The sequence below is a fragment of the Dendrobates tinctorius genome, unplaced genomic scaffold (assembly GCF_039654945.1).
Source record: "Dendrobates tinctorius isolate UK_male_01 unplaced genomic scaffold, ASM3965494v1 ptg000176l, whole genome shotgun sequence".
In the NCBI taxonomy this organism is placed as follows: Eukaryota; Metazoa; Chordata; class Amphibia; order Anura; family Dendrobatidae; genus Dendrobates; species Dendrobates tinctorius.
This window is the reverse complement of record NW_027361843.1, coordinates 1,112,002-1,134,951: the sequence shown is the minus strand read 5'-3', so window position 1 is coordinate 1,134,951 and position 22,950 is coordinate 1,112,002. Positions and strand designations below refer to the sequence as shown.

The 22,950-nt window shown below is 43.5% G+C and overlaps 1 protein-coding gene across 1 annotated transcript in view; it reads left to right on the top strand.

The window, feature by feature from the left end:
• Positions 1 to 22,950, top strand: part of MAGI2 (membrane associated guanylate kinase, WW and PDZ domain containing 2) — a 1,360,388-nt gene that overhangs the window by 898,535 nt on the left and 438,903 nt on the right. The gene's annotated exons all lie outside the window — the stretch shown is intronic.

Here is a 22,950-nt window from a genome sequence, read left to right as displayed (position 1 = left end):
AATGCCTCTTTTTTCTCCTGTAAACTCTATGTTGATGCTTTTGCCCTAAAAGCTCTACTTTTGTCTCATCTGACCAAAGAACATTCTTCCAAAATGTTTTAGGCTTTTTCAGGTAAGTTTTGGCAAACTCCAGCCTGGCTTTTTTATGTCTCGGGGTAAGAAGTGGAGTCTTCCTGGGTCTCCTACCATACAGTCCCTTTTCATTCAGTTGCCGACGGATAGTACGGGTTGACACTGTTGTACCCTCGGACTGCAGGGCAGCTTGAACTTGTTTGTATGTTAGTGGAGGTTCTTTATCCAGCATCCACACAATCTTGCGTTGAAATCTCTTGTCAATTTTTCTTTTCCGGCCACATCTAGGGAGGTTAGCCACAGTGCCATGGGCTTTAAACTTCTTGATGACACTGCGCACGGTAGACACAGGAACATTCAGGTCTTTGGAGATGGACTTGTAGCCTTGAGATTGCTCATGCTTCCTCACAATTTGGTTTCTCAAGTCCTCAGACAGTTCTTTGGTCTTCTTTCTTTTCTCCATGCTCTATGTGGTACACACAAGGACACAGGACAGAGGTTGAGTCAACTTTAATCCATGTCAACTGGCTGCAAGTGTGATTTAGTTATTGCCAACACCTGTTAGGTGCCACAGGTAAGTTACAGGTGCTGTTAATTACACAAATTAGAGAAGCATCACGTGATTTTTTGAACAGTGCCAATACTTTTGTCCACCCTCTTTTTTATGTTTGGTGTGGAATTATATCCAATTTGGCTTTAGGACAATTCTTTTTGTGTTTTTTTCATTTAAGACAAATTAAATGAAGATAATAATACCAAAGAATTTGTGTTTGCAATCATTTTCAGGAAGAAACTGAGTATTATCTGACAGAATTGCAGGGGTGTCAATACTTTTGGCCATGACTGTATGTAGTATGTATGTAGCATGCATGTAGTATGTATGTAGCATGTAGTATGTATGTAGCATGCATGTAGTATGTATGTAGCATGTATGTAGTATGTATGTAGTATATATGTAGTATGTATGTAGCATGTAGTATGTATGTAGTATGTATGTAGTATGTATGTGGTATGTATGTAGCATGTAGTATGTATGTAGCATGCATGTAGTATATATGTAGTATGTATGTAGTATGTATGTGGTATGTATGTAGCATGTAGTATGTATGTAGCATGCATGTAGCATGCATGTAGCATGCATGTAGTATGTATGTAGCATGCATGTAGCATGCATGTAGTATGTATGTAGTATGTATGTAGTATGTATGTAGCATGCAGTATGTATGTAGCATGTATGTAGTATGTATGTAGTATATATGTAGTATGTATGTAGCATGTAGTATGTATGTAGCATGCATGTAGTATATATGTAGTATGTATGTAGCATGCATGTAGTATGTATGTAGTATGTATGTAGCATGCAGTATGTATGTAGCATGTATGTAGTATATATGTAGTATGTATGTAGCATGCATGTAGTATGTATGTAGCATGTAGTATGTATGTAGCATGCATGTAGTATGTATGTAGCATGTATGTAGTATGTATGTAGTATATATGTAGTATGTATGTAGCATGTAGTATGTATGTAGCATGCATGTAGTATGTATGTAGTATTTTTTATTTATTTATTTATTTTTTTAACATTTAACACATTAGCCGGATGATGGGACTACTACTGTCCCATCATTGGCTAATGTGTCAATCACTGTCATGGTAGCAGGCATCGCCCGATGGGACTTGTAGTCCCATCGGACGATGCTTGCACAGACCCCCGGACATCAGCACAGCCCCCCGGCAGGCCGGCACAGCCCCCCGGCAGGCCGGTACAGACCCCCACAGGGTGCACAGACCACCGGCAGGCCGGCACAGCCCCCCGGCAGGCCGGTACAGACCCCGGGCAGTCCACACAGCCCCCCGGCAGGCCGGCAGAGACCCCCGGAAGGCCCGAAATGACGGCGCATCATGATGCGCACACACCGCGCATCATGATGACGTCAGGCCGTCAATCAACTGAACTTCCGATTCCGATGCCGAATTCCGATATTGAAAAAATATCGGAAGTCGGTATCGGAATTCCGATACAGCAAGTATCGGCCGATACCCGATACTTGCGGTATCGGAATGCTCAACACTATTAGTGACTAATCCAGAGGATTTGAGCTCGGCTGCAAACCGGAAGTGGACTGTTTTGTGCCCATCTGCGATCCGGAGGTGGACTGTCATGTTTCCCGGCTGCGATCCGGAGGATATCGTGTCCTGTGTTTTATCGTGAGTAAGCATTAAAGAGACTTTTGTTTGGAACTTTGCTGGGTCACTGCCTTATCACTGCTAAGTGTGAATACCACTGCACTACATATGTCAGGAAGATGTTATAGGAAACATGTTACCAGGTTTAACCTGTATAAACTATAACAATAACCTTTCAGCTACATTTAAGATTCATCCTGAAATATCCTAGCCACCCCGCAAACCTAAGCAAATAACTTGTATCATTCTACCGCGTCGTAAGCTAATCACCTGCCTTTACTGATATGGCTGATGTCTCCTATGTAATCCACAGCCTGTTGTGCCTGCGCAGCTCCTGTTCTCTAGTGTGCAGGCACGAGAGTAAAGCAGACTGTGGATGACAGAGCAGTCATCAGCCGTGTCGATCAACGCAGGAGAGAAAGTAATTCAGGCACATAGTAAGTGACTGTCAGACATATAACCCCTATATCCAGGGACCGAGCTCAGCTGCATTCTTTTTTTTCATCACTAGTGCCCTATGTATATTTAGTTCTTCATCCAGTGATCTTGCCTGCTTCTCACTCTGTGCAAACACCCTCTGTCATCTGCCTCATTCTGTGAGCTATTGTACTCTGTTGTCTGCCTCCCAACCCTTGTGCGTGTGTGCTATCATTTTTCTATCATCCACCCCTGTGACTGTGTTCTAGAGTTCTGTTATCAGCCTGTCATTCCCTATTTGTGTTCTGGGTTGTTTGTGTCTATGTTATCAGCCTGTCACTTTCTGTGTTCCTGTGCTCTGTTATCACCCGGTAACTCTCTGTGTCTGCATTCCTTGTGATCCAGCATTTATGCCTGTTGTTGTGAATTCACTTTCTGGCCTGCCTCTGGTTACTACTACTTCTACTACTGAAGGTAGTGGAGCTGGTTGTATTGACAGAGGGGATGCGAGTTCTCTTTCCGGGCTCCCTCTGGTGGTTACAGGAGGTAATGGAGCTGATTCTAATTAACAGAGGCCTGCCACCTGATAATGAGGAGGACGATTGGACATTTGGAGTTTCTGACTGGATTTAAGACAGCCGACTCCCTCTATCCCTGCTGGTGATTTTTTCCTGCCTCCTGAGGTCTTAGTTTCCAGCTCAGTCCCTGCATGCTCAAGCTAAGTGTTCTTTTGCTATTGTTCACATTTGATTTGGTTCTGTCTATTTCAGTTTTGTGTGGTCAGCCAGCCCCAGCTGGTGCTGTACTGAATTTCCATCTTTATGTTACTGTTTGTGCCAGTTTGTTTTTGTCCCTTATTAGATTGGCCTCTCTTTGCTCTGCTTTCAGAATATACCAGAGTGCTGATATAGTGGGCGAAGTCTAGTGACTTCAGTATTTTTTCTATCAGACGTGTTGGGCATTTTTTGCAGGGTTTTTTGCGTGATTGCAGACAGTGTCTTTCCTTTCCTGTCTAGTTAGTTTGGGTCCCATCGTTTGCTCAGCCTATTTTCCTACCTGCGTTTGTGTTTTCATCTTGTCTCACCGACAATATATGTTTGGGGGCTATCTATTCCTTTGGGGTCTGCTCTGGGGCAGTTTAGATTTCCCCTTTCTTGCTATAGGCTTATTTAGTTCTCTGGCTGTGTCGAGGCGTCTAGAATCTTCGTAGGTACGCTCCACGGCTACTGCTAGTTGTGTGGATAGGATCAGGGGTCTGCAATCCGCTTAGTTACCAACCTCTCTGGTTTTCTGTGGCTTAGCTTGGTCTTGCTTTCCTCCTCGGTGGCCCAATCATAACACCTGTGTTCTAGTGTCACTAGAGATGAGTGAACTTGTTTGGAAAGCGTTTTCCAATCTCAAAGTCGGCACAGACGTAGCACATCCGGATTAGTGATTGGATTCCCAAGTATTTTCCTCTAAATCTGCAACATTTGGCCAAAGTTTGGTAAATGATTGAGTTTCCACTAAATCTATGTGCACACGCCGGTTCTGATTGGTGGTAACATTACCGCCAGTAAGATCATTACCATCTGTCAGAGTTCTGTGGGGTCACACTGTCAGATGTCAGTGTGACCCTGCAGCTGTGACTGTGACCTGCAATGAAAAGCTTACCACAGGTTAGCAGGGGTTGGCTGATGATAGACTACTACTCCCATCAGTCGATGTCTGCTGTCGTTGATAACAGCGGGAACAGGCGGTGGCTGATAGACTTAGTCATCAGTCGGCGCCTGTGCTCAAAGCAAAGAAAAAAGTTAAAATAAAGAAATATTGAAATAAAAATACTAAACACAGTTTATACTCACCTTACACCTACTCCCTGAAGCCTTTGTTTTTTGTAAGAAATAAAAAATAAAAAAACACTATATACTCACCTTAACGCTTAATCCCCGATGCCCATGCCATCTGAAAAAGAGAAAAAATAATACACCACCATATCGCTCAACTATACACCATAATCCATACTGTCCGAATACGATTCAGATCACTTGTAGAGCAGTCACATCAGCTGATGCGACTACTCTACCCAGCAGCCAGCAACACACTGACAAGAGCATGTAATCACTCCTGAAGTGTGTAAAGTTCTCATGCAGCAGAGGTAACGTAAGTAAGATCACCAGGGCTTATCAGCTGATGAACTCCAGTGAACTTTCTCACCCCAGCTCTGCGCTACACACTGCAGGAGTGATTACACGCTCTTATCAGTGTGTTGCTGGCTGCCAGGTAGAGCAGTCACATTAGTGACTGCTTAACTAATCATCAACATCTTCATGGGACATTATGGATTATCTCTTCACTTCGGACAGGTGAGGAAAGTGGTTGTATATTATTTAAATTAATTTGCAGGAGACATTGGCTTTAGTGGACTTGGCAATGATATGAGTATGGTTTACTTCAGAGTCAAAAAAAGAGTCTCTGATATTCTTTCAATTAAAGGACTTTATTCTGGGTATATGTTTTAATACAATATCACAATTGGGTTAGTAATGGATAGGTGTCTTATAGACACCTCTCCATTACTAAGCCGTGGGCTTGATGTCACCGGACAATGCAAAGGTGATGTCAACCATACAAAAATGATACCTACTTGCCACCACCATAGGGCAAGTAGGAAGAGCCAGGAAAAGTGCCAGAATTTGCGCATCTAATAGATGAGCCTTTTGTGGGGTGGCTGCGGGCTACTATTTTTAGGGTAGAGGGGCCATATTCATGGCCCCCCTACCCACCTAAGAATACCAGCCCCCAGCTGTCAGCTTTAGCTTTGCTGGTTGTCAAAAATGGGGGGATCTTACACTTTTTTTTAAATTTATTTAAATAATTTAAAAAATAGTGTGGGGACGACTGTAGTCTTGATAACAGCTTTGTATAAAGTTGACAGCTGAAGGTTGCAGCCCGCATCTGCCAGTTTTCCTGGCTGATTATCAAAAATATAGGGGAACCCACATAATTTAAAAAAAATTATAGCGCAATTGATGGGTCAATTCATGCCACTTTTCCTGATATCTGTCCCTAATTTGAGCTGTTTTGGCAGCTTTTGGGCCCCCCCGAAGATTTTGTCTATGTGTTTGGTTTTGCCTCCCATTGAATTCATTGGAGTTTGGTTATGTTCGGCGATCATCGGGAAGTTCAGCGAACCTATAGCCAAACCAAACATTAAAAGGTTTGGTCAACTCATGTCTAATTGTCACTTGTCAAGCAGTTATAGTACATGTACAGTGTATGTGACCTGCGCTGTCAAACTGGGGTGCCCAGGTCCCAACAGTAATATTGACTCTGGGAGGCAATGTTCTACTATATGCAAATATTACATTTACCTCTGCTTCTAATAATAAACTCTGTAGTTGATGAATTATTAGATGCTGCCTTTGTAGGTATGTAACAAATTAAGTATGTTGTAGTGTATTAAATACTGCGCATATAGCAAGATGAGGGGTCCACCAGGGAATTCGCATGCTCTCCTATGTCCAGTCTGAGCCTAGTGTCATGGTTGTATTTTTTGTGCTTTACTATAAAAGACATTTTATTACAGGGACTGAAGCAAAAAAAAAATTAAAGAAAAGGGGTAAAGCAGATATTCTCTGGCTGCAGTCTGTAAGTCAGCTCTGGTTCTCAAGAAAAGGTATGAACTAGAAACCTCCATGGTTTAAAATATTCCAGCTATAATATTTAATTTCCTGCTTATTATATTAACTGCAAAGATTCATTTTAAAAGTAGTGTCACTTTAAGTCCAAACTAGCTGATATATGTAGGGTGGGTCTTATCTCCCCTCACATGCATTAACCAATATTGCTGTGTGTGTTCTACCTGGGCATGGTTTATAAAAGAGGATATACTGAAGCAGGATTTAATTTTTTAATTTTCTACCTACTTCACGACTTGAGATGTACATTTTGTTGCTATTCTTAGCATTTCATATATTTTTTCATTCAAAATATTTGAATTTTGGGTAAAATGGATAAATACTTAAAATAACTTATTTTCTTTCCCAAGAGCACGAAGCTACATAAAAAGCCCAGATGTGCAAGACACAGAAATGTGATTGTGATATTACTGTATATTGTGACGTGTACACTTCAGCATATATCACTCGGTCAAACCCTCGCCCAGAATACAGCTGTGTTTGCCGTTATTCGCAAAGGGATACAATGTCTGTGACCCCCTACTGACTAGCTGATACTGGATTTTTACAGGCAAAAAAATGGACAATTGTTAATACTGCATTTAGGGTGCAAAAACAAAATGCCACGGCTGCATGTGGCGGATGACCTCATCCACAAGCAGTGACCTCAGCCTCCAAGTATATAAACGAGCCTCCAATACCTGAAAAATGTCTTAAGTAAATCGCATAAAACTATTTACCAGACATTTATTCCAGTTTTACTGTTGACACTTTGATATGGGCTTTATTACAGCTTATGATTTGCATCCTTAACCACAAATTGGGAGCATGTTTGCCGATCGGCAGTTGCTTAATAGCCTTACCATGTGCCCAGAACAGTCGTGTACATAAGCTGCATTTATTCTCTGCAGCTCATCTCCTTCTTACAATGAACAATGTGCTGCCGAGAACTATGATTTTTTTTACCAACCTAAAACATCATTTCACCCAACAAGAAAGTGTTTTCCTTGTGTAATGAGTGATTGGCAGCCTCTTTAGAATGATTGACTATCATTAGGGATGAGCGAGCATATTCGTGGGTATTTGGTACTCGGTGAGTAATGCGGTACTCGCGGTACTCAGAACATCGCAAGTATTTCACTACTCGCCTCGCTATTCGGTTCTCCCGCCCAGCAGTTGGTGCACCATTCTTGGTTGTGGGCAGCATTACTATGATTGGCTGGCCGCCCAGCGTCCTATGAGTCATCATAGCCTGGCTCTAAGCCCTGCCGCCGCCATTTTCTGCACATTGCATGCAGAACACATTTAGTGTTGGGAGAGTGTGAGCAGCTGCTAAGGAGAGTTGTGTTTTTTGGTTCAAATCAGCCAGAAATCCTCTGTGAAACCCAAAAGCTCTTTTCAGAGCTGAAAGTATAAGGTCAGGGACTGAGTAGTGAACGTTTTCCTATCTTTTTTTAGGTCACATTTACCCCTGCAGGGCAGGTTTTTTGTGCTGTTGCGGTGCTGTGTTCACAGCGAAAAGGACGCACGCACGGTACTGCACAACTGACACTCAGCCAGCACCTCTGTCTTGTGTGGTGTCTGGGCTGTGTATTCTTGCCTTAAACCTCAGGGCAGTTTTTTGTGCTGTGTTCAAAGTGAATAGTGCGCACGCACGGTACTGCACAACTAACACGCAGCCAGCACCGCTGTCTAGTGTGGTGTATGGGCTGCGTATTCTAGCCTTAAACCTCAGGGCAGTTTTTTTGTGCTGTTGCCGTGCTGTGTTCAAAGTGAATAGTACGCACGCACGGTACTGCACAACTGACACGCAGCCAGCACCACTGTCTTGTGTGGTGTCTGGGCTGCGTATTCTTGCCTTAAACCACAGAGCAGTTTTTTTGTGCTGTTGCCGTGCTGTGTTCAAATTGAATAGTATGCACGCACGGTACTGCACAACTAACATGCAGCCAGCACCGCTGTCTTGTGTAGTGTCTGGGCTGCGTATTCTTGCCTTAAACCTCAGGGCAGTTTTTTTGTGCTGTTGCCATGCTGTGTTCACATAATCACAGCGAATAGTATGCACGCACGGAACTGCACAACTGACATGCATGCAGCCAGCACAGCTGTCTTGTGTGGTGTCTGGGCTGCGTATTCTTGCCTTCAACCTCAGGGCAATTTTTTAGTGGCAGCACCGCTGCTACCTTCCACAAAGCACTAACTGCTCCTTGTTCCCCAATATCTGCATCTGAACATCTGCAACTATAGCAGAAAAATCCAAAATTCCTAAAAAGGCTGTTGTGAAGGGACAGGGACGTGGACGTGGGGACGTTGATGCCCAACAAGGCACAGAGTCTGGGAGATCGAAGAAGGTTGATGCATCTAGGTTCCTGGCGAAATTTCCCTGTATGGAACATAAACGGGCCTGGAAGCCAGAAGAACAAGAGCAGATAGTGTCTTGGATGGCTGATAAGGCCTCAACGAAATATTCTAGCAGCACCCAATCATCCATGACAAAACAGTCTACTGTCCATATAGATAACGCTGGGTCATCCTATTCTCAACCTGTTCCTAGTTCATCACCCGGTCAGGAGTCACAGGAAACATTTGACCCCAACCTTGGTTACTCTGAGGATCTGTTTGATCCATTTCCTTGCATTGCCTCTGGCCTCTCACCGCGCGACATTGAAGACGAATGTGAGGGGGTATCGTCTATTGAAGATGGCCAAATATTTGAAACCCCACGTCCAGAAGAAAGCCACTTTCATCCACGTGATATACCGGGTGAAGAGGTGGAGGCTGATGGTGATGACACACAGTTGCCATCTGGCCAGTCGCCAATATCAACACGGAAGGAGGATGACATGGACGACGAGGTGGTCAATGATGAGTCCACCGATCCGACCTGGGCCGTTGGCACGCATAACCAGTACAGCAGCACAGAGGATGAAGGTGTATATGTAGCACCAACAAAGGCAGCAACGGCTACTGGTTTGAGCAGAGTGTGAAGTGTGTCAACTGTTGCCAAGAGCAATCCCTCTGTGCCCCAAGTCAAGGCAAGGGTGCGTTCAGCCGCTGTCTGGAAATTTTTTTCCAATAGTCCTTCTGAATCAAATGTTGCCATCTGTAGCATCTGCCATAGGAAGCTGAGCAGAGGCCAGGGCAAAGGCAACCAAAGCACCACCAGTATGTAGAAACATGGCAGCCAAGCACCCTAGTCGGTGGGCTGAACAACAGGGTACCAAATCAGTGTCTGAGACTGCGGGTCAAACCACTGCCATGTCGTCTATGATATGTCCTCACCAATCTGCTGGGCAGGAAGCAGGTGATCATCATACCTCTTGCTCACAAGCTGTGGTTGCACAGACACAGGCCACAACAAGCTCATCCACTTGTTTGTCCCAGGAAAGCATCCATTTGTCCATGCCCCAGATGTATGAAAGGAGGCATAAATACCAAGCCACGCACCCACAAGCACAAATACTGAACGCGCACATAGCCGTGGAGATGTTGCCGTTTAGGCTTGTGGGGACACAGTCTTTCCGTGATCTTTTGGCTGTGGGTGCCCCAAGATACTCGGTTCCCAGCCGGCACTATTTTTCCCGGTGTGCCGTCCCCTCGTTACACTAGCACGTCTTAAACAATCTAAAGCGTGCTCTCACTAACGCCGTAACTGGGAAGGTCCATCTTACAACAGACACGTGGACAAGTACTTGTGGCCAGGGACGATACATCTCTGTCACAGCACACTGCCTGAACCTGGTGGAGGGTGGGACAAAGTCTCAAACTGGACCATCAACACATATCCTACCCACGCTACGAATAGCGGGCCCAACCTCAATCAGGGTTTCGGCCTCATCATATACGTCCAGTCTCCCCTCTTCAACCTTCTCCTGCTCGTCATCCTATGCTGTATTGCCCTCCACATCACTCCCAAGTTGGGAGCTGTGCAGCAGCGCAACGGCAAAGCGGCAAAACGCTCTGCTGAAGCTGATCTGCTTTGGTGAAACACCACACACTGCAGCAGAGCTGTGGCAAGGAATAAAACAACAGACCAATCAGTGGCTCTCCCCACTGCAACTCCAACCTGGTCTGGTTGTCTGTGACTTAGCTTGGTTTTGTTTTCCTCCTCGGTGACCCAATCATAACAGAATCACCAGCCATACCGCAGATTCTAGGGTATTCAAAAGCAGGAAAGAATTGTTAAAAAAAAAACTGTCAGAATTTTTTTCTATATGTATTTTTTCCTCTTTTTCTCTGGGGTCGTAGGAGGATTTTTTTTCTAATGGAGATTAAGCAAATTGTCTGATCATGTGGAGCAGCTCGCTGCAGAAGTCCTGGGAATTTTCGCCTACCTCACTCAGTCACATGCTGTTGAACCAAAGATCCCTACTCCTGATGTGTTTTCTGGGGATCGGTCTAAATTTTTGAACTTTAAGAATAATTGTAAATTATTTCTTGCCTTAAAGCCTAACTCATCGGGGAGCTCTGTGCAGCAGGTTAAAATTGTCATCTCCTTGCTGCGCGGCGATCCCCAGGATTGGGCTTTTTCCCTGACACCTGAAAATCCTATTCTGACTAATGTGGACACATTTTTTCAAGCCTTGGGGTTGTTGTATGATGAACCTAATGCTGTTGATCAAGCTGAGAAAACCCTGTTGGCATTGAACCAGGGTCAGAATTCTGCAGAGTTATACTGTCAAAAATTCCAAAAGTGGGCGGTCCTTACTACATGGAATGATGGTGCATTGGCAGCTCTCTTTTGGAAGGGTTTATCAGAGACCGTAAAAGATGTTATGGTGGGATTTCCTGTTCCCTCTGGTCTTGATGATTCTATGTCATTAGCCATTCAAGTTGATCGGCATTTACGTGAACGTAAAACTACACGAGAGGCGTTGCCACCTTTTGAACAAACGTCTGAACCTATGCAATGTGATAGGGTTTTGTCTAGGGTGCAACATCAGGAGTTTAAAAGGCGTAATAAGCTGTGTTTTTCTGTGGAGACGCCTCTCATACTATTTCTGTCTGCCCTAAACGAGAGAAACGTTTTGCACGCACATTTGCTGTGGGCAGTGTACAACCTAAGTTTCTTTTGGCAATTACTCTGATCTGCTCCTTATCCACATTTTCCGCTAAGGCTTTTGTAGATTCAGGAGCAGCTTTGAATCTGATGGATTTGGACATTGCTAAACGTTGTGGTTTTCCCATGATACCTCTGTGGACGCCTATTCCTTTGAGGGGTATTGATGCTACTCCTTTGGCAGTGAATAAACCTCAGTTTTGGACCCAGGTGATAATGCAAGTTGCCCCAGACCACCAAGAAAATTGTAAATTTTTGGTGCTGCACAATTTGCATGATACTATTGTTCTGGGTTTTCCCTGGTTGCAAACTCATAATCCAGTTTTGGATTGGAAATCTGTGTCTGGTGAGTTGAGGTTGTCAGTGTGTTCTTAGGGACACTTCTGTTTTCTCCACCTCTCCTCAGTCTCATGATATTCCTGATTATTTGGCCTATTTTTCTGATGTATTTAGTGAGAGTAAGTCTGCGTCTTTGCCTCCTCATAGGAGTTATGACTGTGCAATTGAGTTGATGCCTGGGTGTAAATTTCCCAAGGGTCGGTATTATCAGTACCTGAACATGATGCTATGCGATCCTATATTAAGGAGTCGTTGGAGAAGGGTCATATTAGACAATCCTCTTCACCCTTAGGTGCTGGGGTTTTTTTGGGGGGCCAAGAAAGATGGTTCATTATGACCTTGTATTGATTATCGTTCCCTTAACAAGATGACGGTTAAATATCAGTACCCGTTACCCCTGATGTCTGATTTATTCTCCAGTGTTAAAAGTGCCTGCTGGTTTACTAAGCTTGACCACAGGGGGCGTATAATCTTATTCGAATCAAGCATGGAGATGAATGGAAGACAGCGTTTAATAGTCCGGAGGGACATTTTGAGTACCTGGTGATGACTTTTGGGCTCACTAATGCCCCTTCTGTCTTCCAGTCCTTTATGAATGATATTTTCCGGGACTTTGTGGATAAGTTTTTGATCATCTATCTGGATGATATTTTGATCTTTTCCAGTGATTGGGATTCTCATGTAGAACATGTCCGGACTGTGTTCCGGATTTTGAGGGAGACTTCCCTGTTTGTTATGGGATCGAAATGCCTCTTTGGTGTACAGAGGATTTCATTTTTGGGATTTATTTTGTCTCCGTCGGCTATTGAAATGGACCCGGCCAAGGTACAGGCCATTTATGATTGGGTTCAGCCCACTTCTTTGAAGGCTCTCCAGAAATTTTTGGGTTTTGCCAATTTCTATCGTAAATTTATAGGTAATTTTTCTGGTATTGTCAAACCACTGACTGATCTGACCAAGAAGGGCGCTGATGTGCTGAATTGGTCTCCAGAGGCTGTCTCAGCATTTCAGGAGCTTAAGCAGAGATTCACTTCTGCTCCGGTTTTACGGCAACCTGATGTCTCACTTCCATCTCAGGTGGAGGTAGATGCTTCTGAGATTGGTGCAGGAGCTGTTTTGTCCCAAAAAGATCCTGTGACTTCTAAGATGAATCCCTGTGCCTTCTTTTCTCGAAAGTTCTCCCCATCTGAACGCAACTATGACGTGGGGAATCGGGAATTGTTGGCCATGAAATGGGCATTTGAAGAGTGGAGACATTGGTTGGAGGGAGCTAGGCATCAAGTTGTGGTCCTCACCGACCACAAGAATTTGATTTATCTGGAGTCGGCCAAAGCTTGAATCCTAGACAGGCTATGTGGGCCTTGTTTTTCACGCGTTTTAATTTTGTGGTCTCATTTCTTCCGGGCACTAAGAATGTTAAGACAGACACCCTTTCTAGGAGTTTCTTTGCTGATTCTCTTATTGTGACTGAGCCTACTACCATCCTAGGTGAGGGGGTAGTTCTTTCTGCCATTTCGCCCGATTTGAGACACGCCCTGGAGGAATTTCAGGAGGATAAACCTGAGCGTTGTCCTATGGGAAAATTGTATGTTTCTGACCAGTGGAGTAAGAGAGTGATGTCTGAAGTTCATGGCTCCGCATTGACTGGTCATCCAGGTATTTTTGGTACCAGAGATTTGGTGAGTCGGGCTTTTTGGTGGCCTGCCTTATCTCGTGATGTCAGGAATTTTGTGCAGTCCTGTGGGACTTGTTCTCGGTCTAAACCCTGTTCTCGTTCTAGTGAGTTGTTGATGCCCCTGCCGGTGCCTAAGAGGCCATGGACCCATATCTCAATGGATTTTATTTTTGATCTTCCTGTCTCTCGGAGAATGACTGTTATCTGGGTGATTTGTGATAGATTTTCTAAGATGGTCCATCTTGTACCACTCACAAAGTTGCTATCTTCCTCAGAGTTGGTGCCCTTGTTTTTACAACAGGTGGTTCGGTTGCATGGGATTCCTGAGAACATTGTGTCGGACAGAGGAGTCCAATTTGTTTCCAGATTCTGGAGAGCCTTTTGTTTCAATTTGGGAGTTCAGTTGTCTTTCTCCTCTGCGTTTCGTCCTCGGACCAATGGGCAGACTGAGAGAACAAACCAGACTTTGGAGTCCTATTTGAGATGTTTTATATCTGCTGATCAGGATGACTGGGTCTCATTTTTGCCCTTGGCCGAATTTGCGCTAAACAATAGAGCTAGTTCTGCCACTTTAATGTCGCCCTTTTTCTGTAACTTTGGGTTTCATCCTCGATTTTCTTCAGGGCAAGTGGAATCTTCAGCCTGCCCAGGTGTGGACACTGTGGTAGAGAGAATGCAGCAGATTTTGGACCAAGTGGTGGATAAGTTGTCACTCTCTCAGGAAAAGGCCCAGCGGTTTTCCAACCGGCATAGGACCATTGGTCCCCGGTTTAAAGTGGGTGATATGGTTTGTTGTTTTCCAAAAATATTTCTATGAAGGTTGCTTCTCCAAAGTTCAAGCCAAGATTTATTGGACCTTATAAGATTTTGGAGATTCTTAATCCTGTTTCTTTTCGATTGGCTCTTCCAGTTACGTTTAAGATCCATAACGTATTTCACAAATCGCTGTTGAAGAGGTTTGTTGAGCCAGTAGTTCCTATGGCGGCACCTCCTGACCCTGTATTGGTTAAAGGCAATGTGGAATATGAGGTAGAGAAAATATTGGATTCTCGTTTGGTTAGACGGAGACTCCAGTATTTGGTCAAATGGAAGGGTTATGGCCAGGAGGATAATTCTTGGGTCTCTGCCTCTGACATTCATGCCAATAGATTGGTTCATGCTTTCTACCGGGCCCATCCTGATTGGCCTGGTGGTGTGGATGAGAGTTCGGGGAGTACTGTTGTGAACTCATTTTCTGGTCTGTCTCTGGTTTCTGGTGAGGGAACTGTTTGTGCTGACAGAGGAGTCGTGAGTTCTCTTTCCGGGCTCCCTCTGGTGGTGGCAGGAGGTAATGAAGCTGATCAAATTAACAGAGACCTGCCACCTGATAATGAGGACGACGATTGGACATCTGGAGTTTCAGACTGGATTTAAGACAGCCGACTCCCTATTCCCATGCTGGTGGTTTTTTCCTGCCTCCTGAGGTCTTGGTTTCCAGCTCAATTCCTGTCTTCTCAAGCTAATTTTTTTCTGCTAATGTTCACATTTGATTTGGTTTTGTCTATTCAGTTTTTGTGTGGTCAGCCAGCCCTGGCTGGGGCTGTGCTGAATTTCCACTCTTATGTTACTGTATGTGCCAGTTTGCTTTTTGTCCCTTATTAAATTGGCCTCTTTTTGCTCTGTTCTCAGAATATGCCAGAGTGCTGATATAGTGGGTGAAGTCTAGTGACTTCAGGGTTTTTTTTACTATCAGAAGTGTTGGACATTTTTAGTAGGGGTTTTTTGGCATGATTGCAGACAGTATCTTTCCTTTCCTGTCCTTTCTAGTTAGTGTGGGCCCCATCGTTAGCTCAGCCTATTTTCCTACCTGTGTTTGTGCTTTCATCTTGTTTCACCGTCAATACATGTGTGGGGGCTGTCTATTCCTTTGGGGTCTGCTCTGGGGCAGTTTAGATTTCCCCTTTTCTTGCTTTAGGCTTATTTAGTCCTCCGGCTGTGACGAGGCGTCTAGAATCATCGTAGGTACGCTCCACGGCTGCTGTTAGTTGTGTGGTTAGGATCAGGGGTCTGCAATCCGCGTAGTTACCAACCTCTCTGGTTGTCTGTGACTTAGCTTGGTTTTGTTTTCCACCTCAGTGACCCAATCATAACACGTAACTATCCCTATGCTATGTCTGCTGAAAAAATCGCTGCAGAATCAAAAAATGGAACCTTTGCGTGCCCAGCAGCTGGGTATGGAGCAAGATTTCACAATGGGTGATCCTACCCAGCCCAGCCAATATCATCAGGTAACGTTGGGGGATGAAGAGGATGATGAAAATGAGGCGGGAGAGGACTTCTTTTTAAGTGGTACCGAGGGGACACATCATGTTACAGAGGGGAATCCAAACCCCAGCTTCATGTCTGTCCAGCATGGGTGGGCTGAAGTGGAGGAGGTGGAGGAAGAGAGTCAGTGTGAGGAGAGGAAGGGTATTGTTCCTCCTTCAGGGGTCACAGAACAATTGCCTCTTTGCAGCTTGGCACACATGGCAAACTTCATATTTGACTGTCTGTGCCAAGATCCTCACGTAATCCACATTTTCAATTGCAACCTATACTGGTTGGCCACCTTTCTAGATCCACGGTACAAGGACAAAATTTCCTTCGCTACTGTTGCAGACACCAAGGGGTTTCACAATGGAATCCTTCAAGAAGACCATTGTCGATAATTTGATGGCAACAGCACCCTCAGACACCACTGCTAGCAGAGATACCAGCTCTGTGCAACAGCATGCATTAATGGGTAGAGATACGCCAAGCAGGTCCAAAAGAGATGGTGGTAGAATGTCCACAAACTGGGCCATGTTCAATAAACTGGCTCATCACCAAGGACTAGCTCGAACGGTAGCAATGTCAAGGAGGGAGAAGTTAAACAAGATGGTCAACGACTATCTAAGTGACCATACCTGCGTCCTTCCTGATGCTTCTGTCCCGTTTAATTACTGGGTATCCAAGCTGCATAGTTGGCCCGACCTCTCCTTCTATGCCTTGGAGGTGCTGGCCTGCCCTGATGCTAGTGTGATGTCAGAGCGTGTTTTCAGTGCCGCTGGGGCAATCATCACAGATACACGCACACGATTGACAACAGAGAATGCAGACAGGCTGACTCTGATAAAATTTAACAAGGACTGGATTTTGTAACAGTATTTAAGCCCTCCAGATGACAGTATCCCAACCTAAAGTCACCCAACACATTTTTTTTTTTTAAATTGGTGATCACATGCATCCCTTCCCATACAAGCCCCTTTTCTTCTTCTTACACATGTTTTCAAAACCTGCTTCTGACACATGTACCTCGTGGTCAATAAGCTAAAAACAATTTTATGTTAATTAATATTTCCCATCGGAGGCACTTGTGATGAGAGTGAGACCCTTCTTCCTTCATCAACCATGGTATCATTCATTCCCCTTGGGCTAATTCTTAGAGACACTATGGCTATGCCTGGACACTGGGCATGGCCACCTCTGTGCTAGTAGTCCTAGCTTTATCTTAATTATTTGGCCCTTCAGACCTGCCTTGCTTCCTTCATCAACTATGATACAACCCCTAGGGCTAATTTTTGGAGACAATATTGCTATGCCTGGACACTGGGCACGGCCACCTCTATGCTAGCAGTCCTCGCTTTATCTTATTTGTTTGGCCTTTCAGACCTGCCTTGCTTCCTTCATCAACCATGATACAGCCCCAAGGGCTAATGTTTTGAAGACACTATATCTATGCCTACACATTGGGCAGAGGTAACACAAGGACAGTAGTCCAAGCTTTATAATTGTGAATCCCTTGTGATGATGATGATGGTGGGTGGCTTCTTCCTGCGTTAACCATAACACAGCCCCTAGGGCAGATTGCTCTCCTTACACCACTTACACACTTAGCTGTCAGATGATCGCTTCCATCATCACTCACTCTTACGGCACTTCTGATATATCACTGGCACTGCGTAAGTGGCGTACAAGTCCCGTTCTTCCGGCAAAAAACCACAGGACTTCAAATAGTGTTTGTTTTTACACCACTGCTTCACTAGAATGTACAATCGTGCAGCCCCTAACCAGGTGCCCCCATATTATATACATTTGTTTGCAGCATACATTTTTTAACATTTACACATTTTTTAGCCTTTTCCTCAGCCCCCAGACCGCTTTGTAGGGTTCAGCAGACAATTACTCGCATTTTCCATTGACTATCATTGCAGTCGCTATTCGTACCGAATACCCGAGTATTAGGGTATACTCGGTACGAGTATATCAAGTCTGAATACTTCAGTACTCGCTGATCCCTAACTATCATGAAAAGAGGGTTCCTAGGAAATGTGTAAATGCACCCAAGTTAAAATTCGCAGGACATTTTAACAACTTCCTGAACACAATGGATCATTTCAATAAACAAATGTACATTTGCTTTTGTAGAATAAACCCAAAATGTGAAAACAGCATTGTTTTATTCCTTAGACAACATTATTGCATTATACCTTTTTTTGCATTATGAGAAGTCATGTCCTCAAGTTCTTCCTCCAGTAGATAGACACACAAAGTATGTTATGGCAGATATTTTAGAAGCTAAGGAATTACAGTATTCTGATCTTTAGGGTCTCCTATTATTTTACACTAAAGGTGCACAACCTTCTTGGTCCGAGGGCCACATTGTCAGACCAAATATCTCCAAAGGACAGCAATAAAACTGTACTTGAGATTTCGGGTAACTTCGGAATAAGCTGTCATGTGTATATATATATATATATGGGCAAATACACAAATAACAGAGGCTGAACAGACATCTGTCTGGGATGATTTAGCGAATCCTGCTTTGAGCAGGGGGTTGGACCAGATGGCCCAGGAGGTCCCTTACAACTCTACGATTCAATGATTCAATTTCTGGCTATTATTTGATTTTTATCCAACATTTTTCCAATTTTTTTCCTCTGTTCTCTATCACTGATTTTAGGTTTCTGCTAAGCAAGTGAGTGGAAACTAGCTATTTTGAAGTCTCCTGTACACTAGACACGTAAATACAATGGATTTCTTCTCCACTGTCTCTATGTAGCATATGTTTAGAAGCAGCAGAATGGAGGACATGATACCGAGCAATGTAATGGTTATACCAGCAAGGGGATGTGATTAGCACCTACTAGAAAGCCGCAGAACCATGTTTATTTCTTTCTGCTGCTATCTACTCCCTCCTCCTCCCTATCAATAGTCTATAATACGCAGCTGTATTCTGATCCCTCGGTGACTTTGCAGTCCTTCTTGTGTCGACTAAGATGTATTTTAGTTCTTTTTCAGAGTGAGTTTTCAGGAATTCGGAAGCCAGGGCTCCACAGTATACGATTAGTAGCTACACATCCTTGCTCCAACGCTGTATGATACCCTTATTCTTGCTATCATGGAAACTCTATGTTAGCAGTCACCAGAGACAAACAAGCATTCCAGTGTCCAGAAGATTGTGGGCAATCTATGATGGCATCATTGGCCACATGTGGCCGCAGGCTGTGGACCCCTCCTGTATAGAATAGAATTAAATATTTGCTCCCTTCTTTCTGCTCTTTTATTCTTTCTATTAACTTGAAGAAACAAGGAAACCATTTTTTTCTACAACAAAATTGGTGTACCGTTCATTAAGAGACATTTTATACATGACAGAGAGGATATCTTTTTTTTACAACAATTTCCCAGACATTACCAAAAGTAGTTATGCATATTTCTCTTCCAGTCCTTCAAACTACCTACATAGTTGAGCAAAGTACTCACATCATAGATGGAAAGACTTCAGATTGCTGTGTTTGGAGAGCTTCTCATTTATACCATTTTAGACATGCATTACTTACTTTGAATTATCTTATAACCTGTAAGGTACCAATATTATCCTATGACCTATAAGTTATTAATAATTCTGCAAAGACCTGCAAGTTATTTTCATGTGCTTGTTTATCTATTGCTTATGGCTAGTCTATTATTTCCTGCCCTATGTTAGGAGCACAGCAGACTACAACCTGTAAATGGAGCTCTCCTGCCTGCTAAAATAACTTTTTTTTTTTTTCAACTGCTCTTGTCATGTTGTTTTCTGTTAGTCTGCTAACAACACTGTCTTATGGATTTTTGCTATTTTGTCATTTTCATTTTGCAGTATTTTCCTTAATTCATTACTCTTTTTCCTCTGTACCAGAAAAAAGTACCGGTTATAACTTTGTACTATACCATTTTAATATGTGAGTGATCACAATGTTTTGAGCTTTAACTATGCTCGTAGCAAAGCTGGCCTTAGTTTGGCAAGTGAACCTGTGCAAAACCATACAGCACTCAAGGAAAGCAAAACTACCATACCAATCAGTGCACAAATAATAGTGCTATGAGGTAGCAAACCCTGCCCAATTAATAAACTAGGCACTATAGCTCAATACAGTACAGGTGCATTTTTTTGAAGGTTAAAGGGAACCCGTCACCAGGTTTGACTGATATATGATAAGGCCACCACATTTCAGGCTTGATATACAACATTCTACACTACTGTATATAAGCTGCCTACCCGACCTGTAAGAGATGAAAAATACCTTTTTATTATGCTCACCTGCAGGACAGTACAGTCTGAGGGGTGAATATGTTCTTGGTCCGGCGCCTCCCATCTTCTTACAATTGCTGTCCTCCTTCTTGCTTCATGTGGATGATGCGTCTCTATGTCATCTAGACAGTCGCCTGCCCAGACTTACTTCTCTGCCCTGTTGAGGGCAGAGCAAAGTCCTGCAGTGCGCAGTCATCGTAAAAGGTCAAAAAGCCCCGGCGCATGTTCACTTCAGTGCTTTGCTCTGCCCTCAGCAAGGCAGAGAATTACGCCTGCGTAGGAGTGCGATGCCAAGGAGACTGTGTAGATGATGCAGGGGGACAGAAGGAAAGGAGGATGGCGATCGTAAGCAAATGGGAGGTGCCGGACCAAGAACATTGACACACTTTGGATCCGACAGCCCAGCAGATGAGTATAAGTTTGTTTTCTTCTCTTACAGGTGGGGTAAAGGGTATTATATAGAATGCTGTATTTCCGCTCTGAAAGGTGGTGGCCATATCTCATATCGAACCAAACCTGGTGACAGGTTCACTGTAAGCCAGTTTGACACTTCTAACATTCGCCATCCTAGTATGGATTGTGATGTCCATAACTCACCAGTCTCATAAGCAGATGTGAGGCTGTTAAAGGTAACCTGTTATTAAATTTCACCTATATAAAGTACTGCCACCACCTTTAACACCTGTTTAACATTATTCTAAAAAGATGTATAGGAGTCTCCAAATTGTAGCCCATTCTTCAGTTAAAACACCCTCCAGTTCTTTGAGCGACGATGGTGGCGGAAATCGACGTCTAACTTGAATCTCTAAAATCGGCCATAAATGATCAATAATGTTGAGGTCTGGGGATTGTGGGGGCCAGATGAGATGCTCAACTTCATCACAATGTTCCTTTTGCCTTGCTTTAACAATTCTAGCTGTATGAATTGGTGCATTATCATCCTGAAAGATGGCGTTCCCCTCCGGGAACAGTGCTTGAACCATAGGATGCAGTTGGTCGCCCAAAATGCCTAAATAATCGCGGCTGTTAATTCTTCCATGAAGGGATATCATTGGCCCAGCGGATCTCCACGAAATAGCACCCTAGATCATCACAGAACCTCCGCCATGTTTTATGGTTGGGAGAAGGCAGTCTGGATGGAATGCTTCTTTCGGCTGTCTCCAAACGTACACTCAGCCAGAGGTCGGAAATAGGGTAAACGATGATTCGTCTGAGAATATCACGTTTCCACTGCTCGAGGGACCTATTCTGGAGGTTTCTACACCACTCTAAACGCTTGGAAACATTTGTCATTGAGAGCAGCGGTTTTCGAATTGCAGCTCTTCCGTGGAATCCAGATTTGTGCAGCTCCCGACGAACATTTTTCGTGGAAACTGGGTTCTGTAGGTGTTCAATGAGCTCAGCAGTGATTTTCGGAGCCGTGGTCTTGCGATCCTCTCTCACAATTCGCTTTAGAGTCTGACGGTCTCTCTCAGTCAACTTCGACTTTCGGCCGGACCTGTGCTTTGCTGCAGACATTTTTCCTTCTCTTTCAAATGCAGTCATTACTTTGGAGACAGTACCTCTTGACAAGCCAAGCATTTGGGCACTTTCTGTTACACTAGCGCCAGCCATACGAGCACCAACAATTTGGCCTCTTTGAAAATCCAAGAGGTCTGCCATTGGTATCAGGTTTTCATAAATGTTCTTACAATTCTGCAAAACAAACAGTTAATTTACATACACATATCACAAATAATCAACTACAAAACATTACCATATGTCACGGTTTGCATGCTTACAATGTGTTCGAAGATTATGAAGCAAAAACGTTAGGTGTTTCCATTATTTTGTCCAACCCCTGTAGGTCTTACATACTTTTATGACTTTACGATGTATGCTTGCATATTTGTCTACTAGGCTTCATTATGCAACTGCATATTGATACAAATTGTTTTTGTATTATTGGATCTGGTTACAAACTGGTATGAAAAAGAGAAGAAGTGTTCAAAGATTATCAATTTATTGTTTCATACCCCAGCAGTGACCCGTGATATTCATTGATTATTTATGGTAATTTGTGGAGAATAAATGAGCCTCTAGAATAATGACTGCAGCTGCATGTTGAGTGGCTGGCTTTCCAGGAGAGAAGGCTAAGACGTTAGATCATTCCTACTTTGTCAATAATTATATGTGAACACTGTATACACAGTGGAGGAAATGTAGCTTCCACCACCACCATTCTAGACAGACACTATCCCTCAAAATTATTTTCATTTTTCAAGGGGGCTTGTGACAAAAAAAGTAAAAGTATATTGAAAATATAACAAAATAATAAAAACTGGAAACTGTGTACTGGTTGTTAGACATGGAGTTTCAATCCTATTCCATGTCATCTGACTATGCGCTTTCATCAGAAGAGCAGCAATATTCGCTGCAATGTGTTTTGTGTGATTTGTAACAAGCCAGCAAGCATACTAATAATGTGATATTCTTGCCGCTGAGCTGATAACGCATGCTTATTAGCTGTCATGCTGGAGGAAAGGTTTGATTTCCTAGGGCTAGCTTGGTAATTTTCTGACAACATTGTCAGTTATTACTGAGTAAAGGCACATGGAGTGCAGTTGAATCACCACCTAATTCCTCACTGACCTGTGAGTGTGGTTAGAGATGCTCATTGAGAACACTGGTCTGAACGGAGAACTGTGTGTATCTAATAAATTCCTTTAGCTTGGGATGAGCTGTGAATCGTCAATGAGGCTTTCTTGGCAGACGTTCCGGTTGATTTTAATAAAAATAGCTGCTTTCAGTGGAGTGAGTTCAGGATGCCAAATTTACAGCTGCCTTGCACGATTACTCTTAAAACTCCTTTGGGGCTAATTAGAACCAGTGGGCAAATTAAGTGTATCGATTGCAATTCTCTTGAAGTAACCCCCTTCTCTTCCCCATTGTTTTGTTTGTTTCTCGAAGAAATGAATGTAATTCTTTT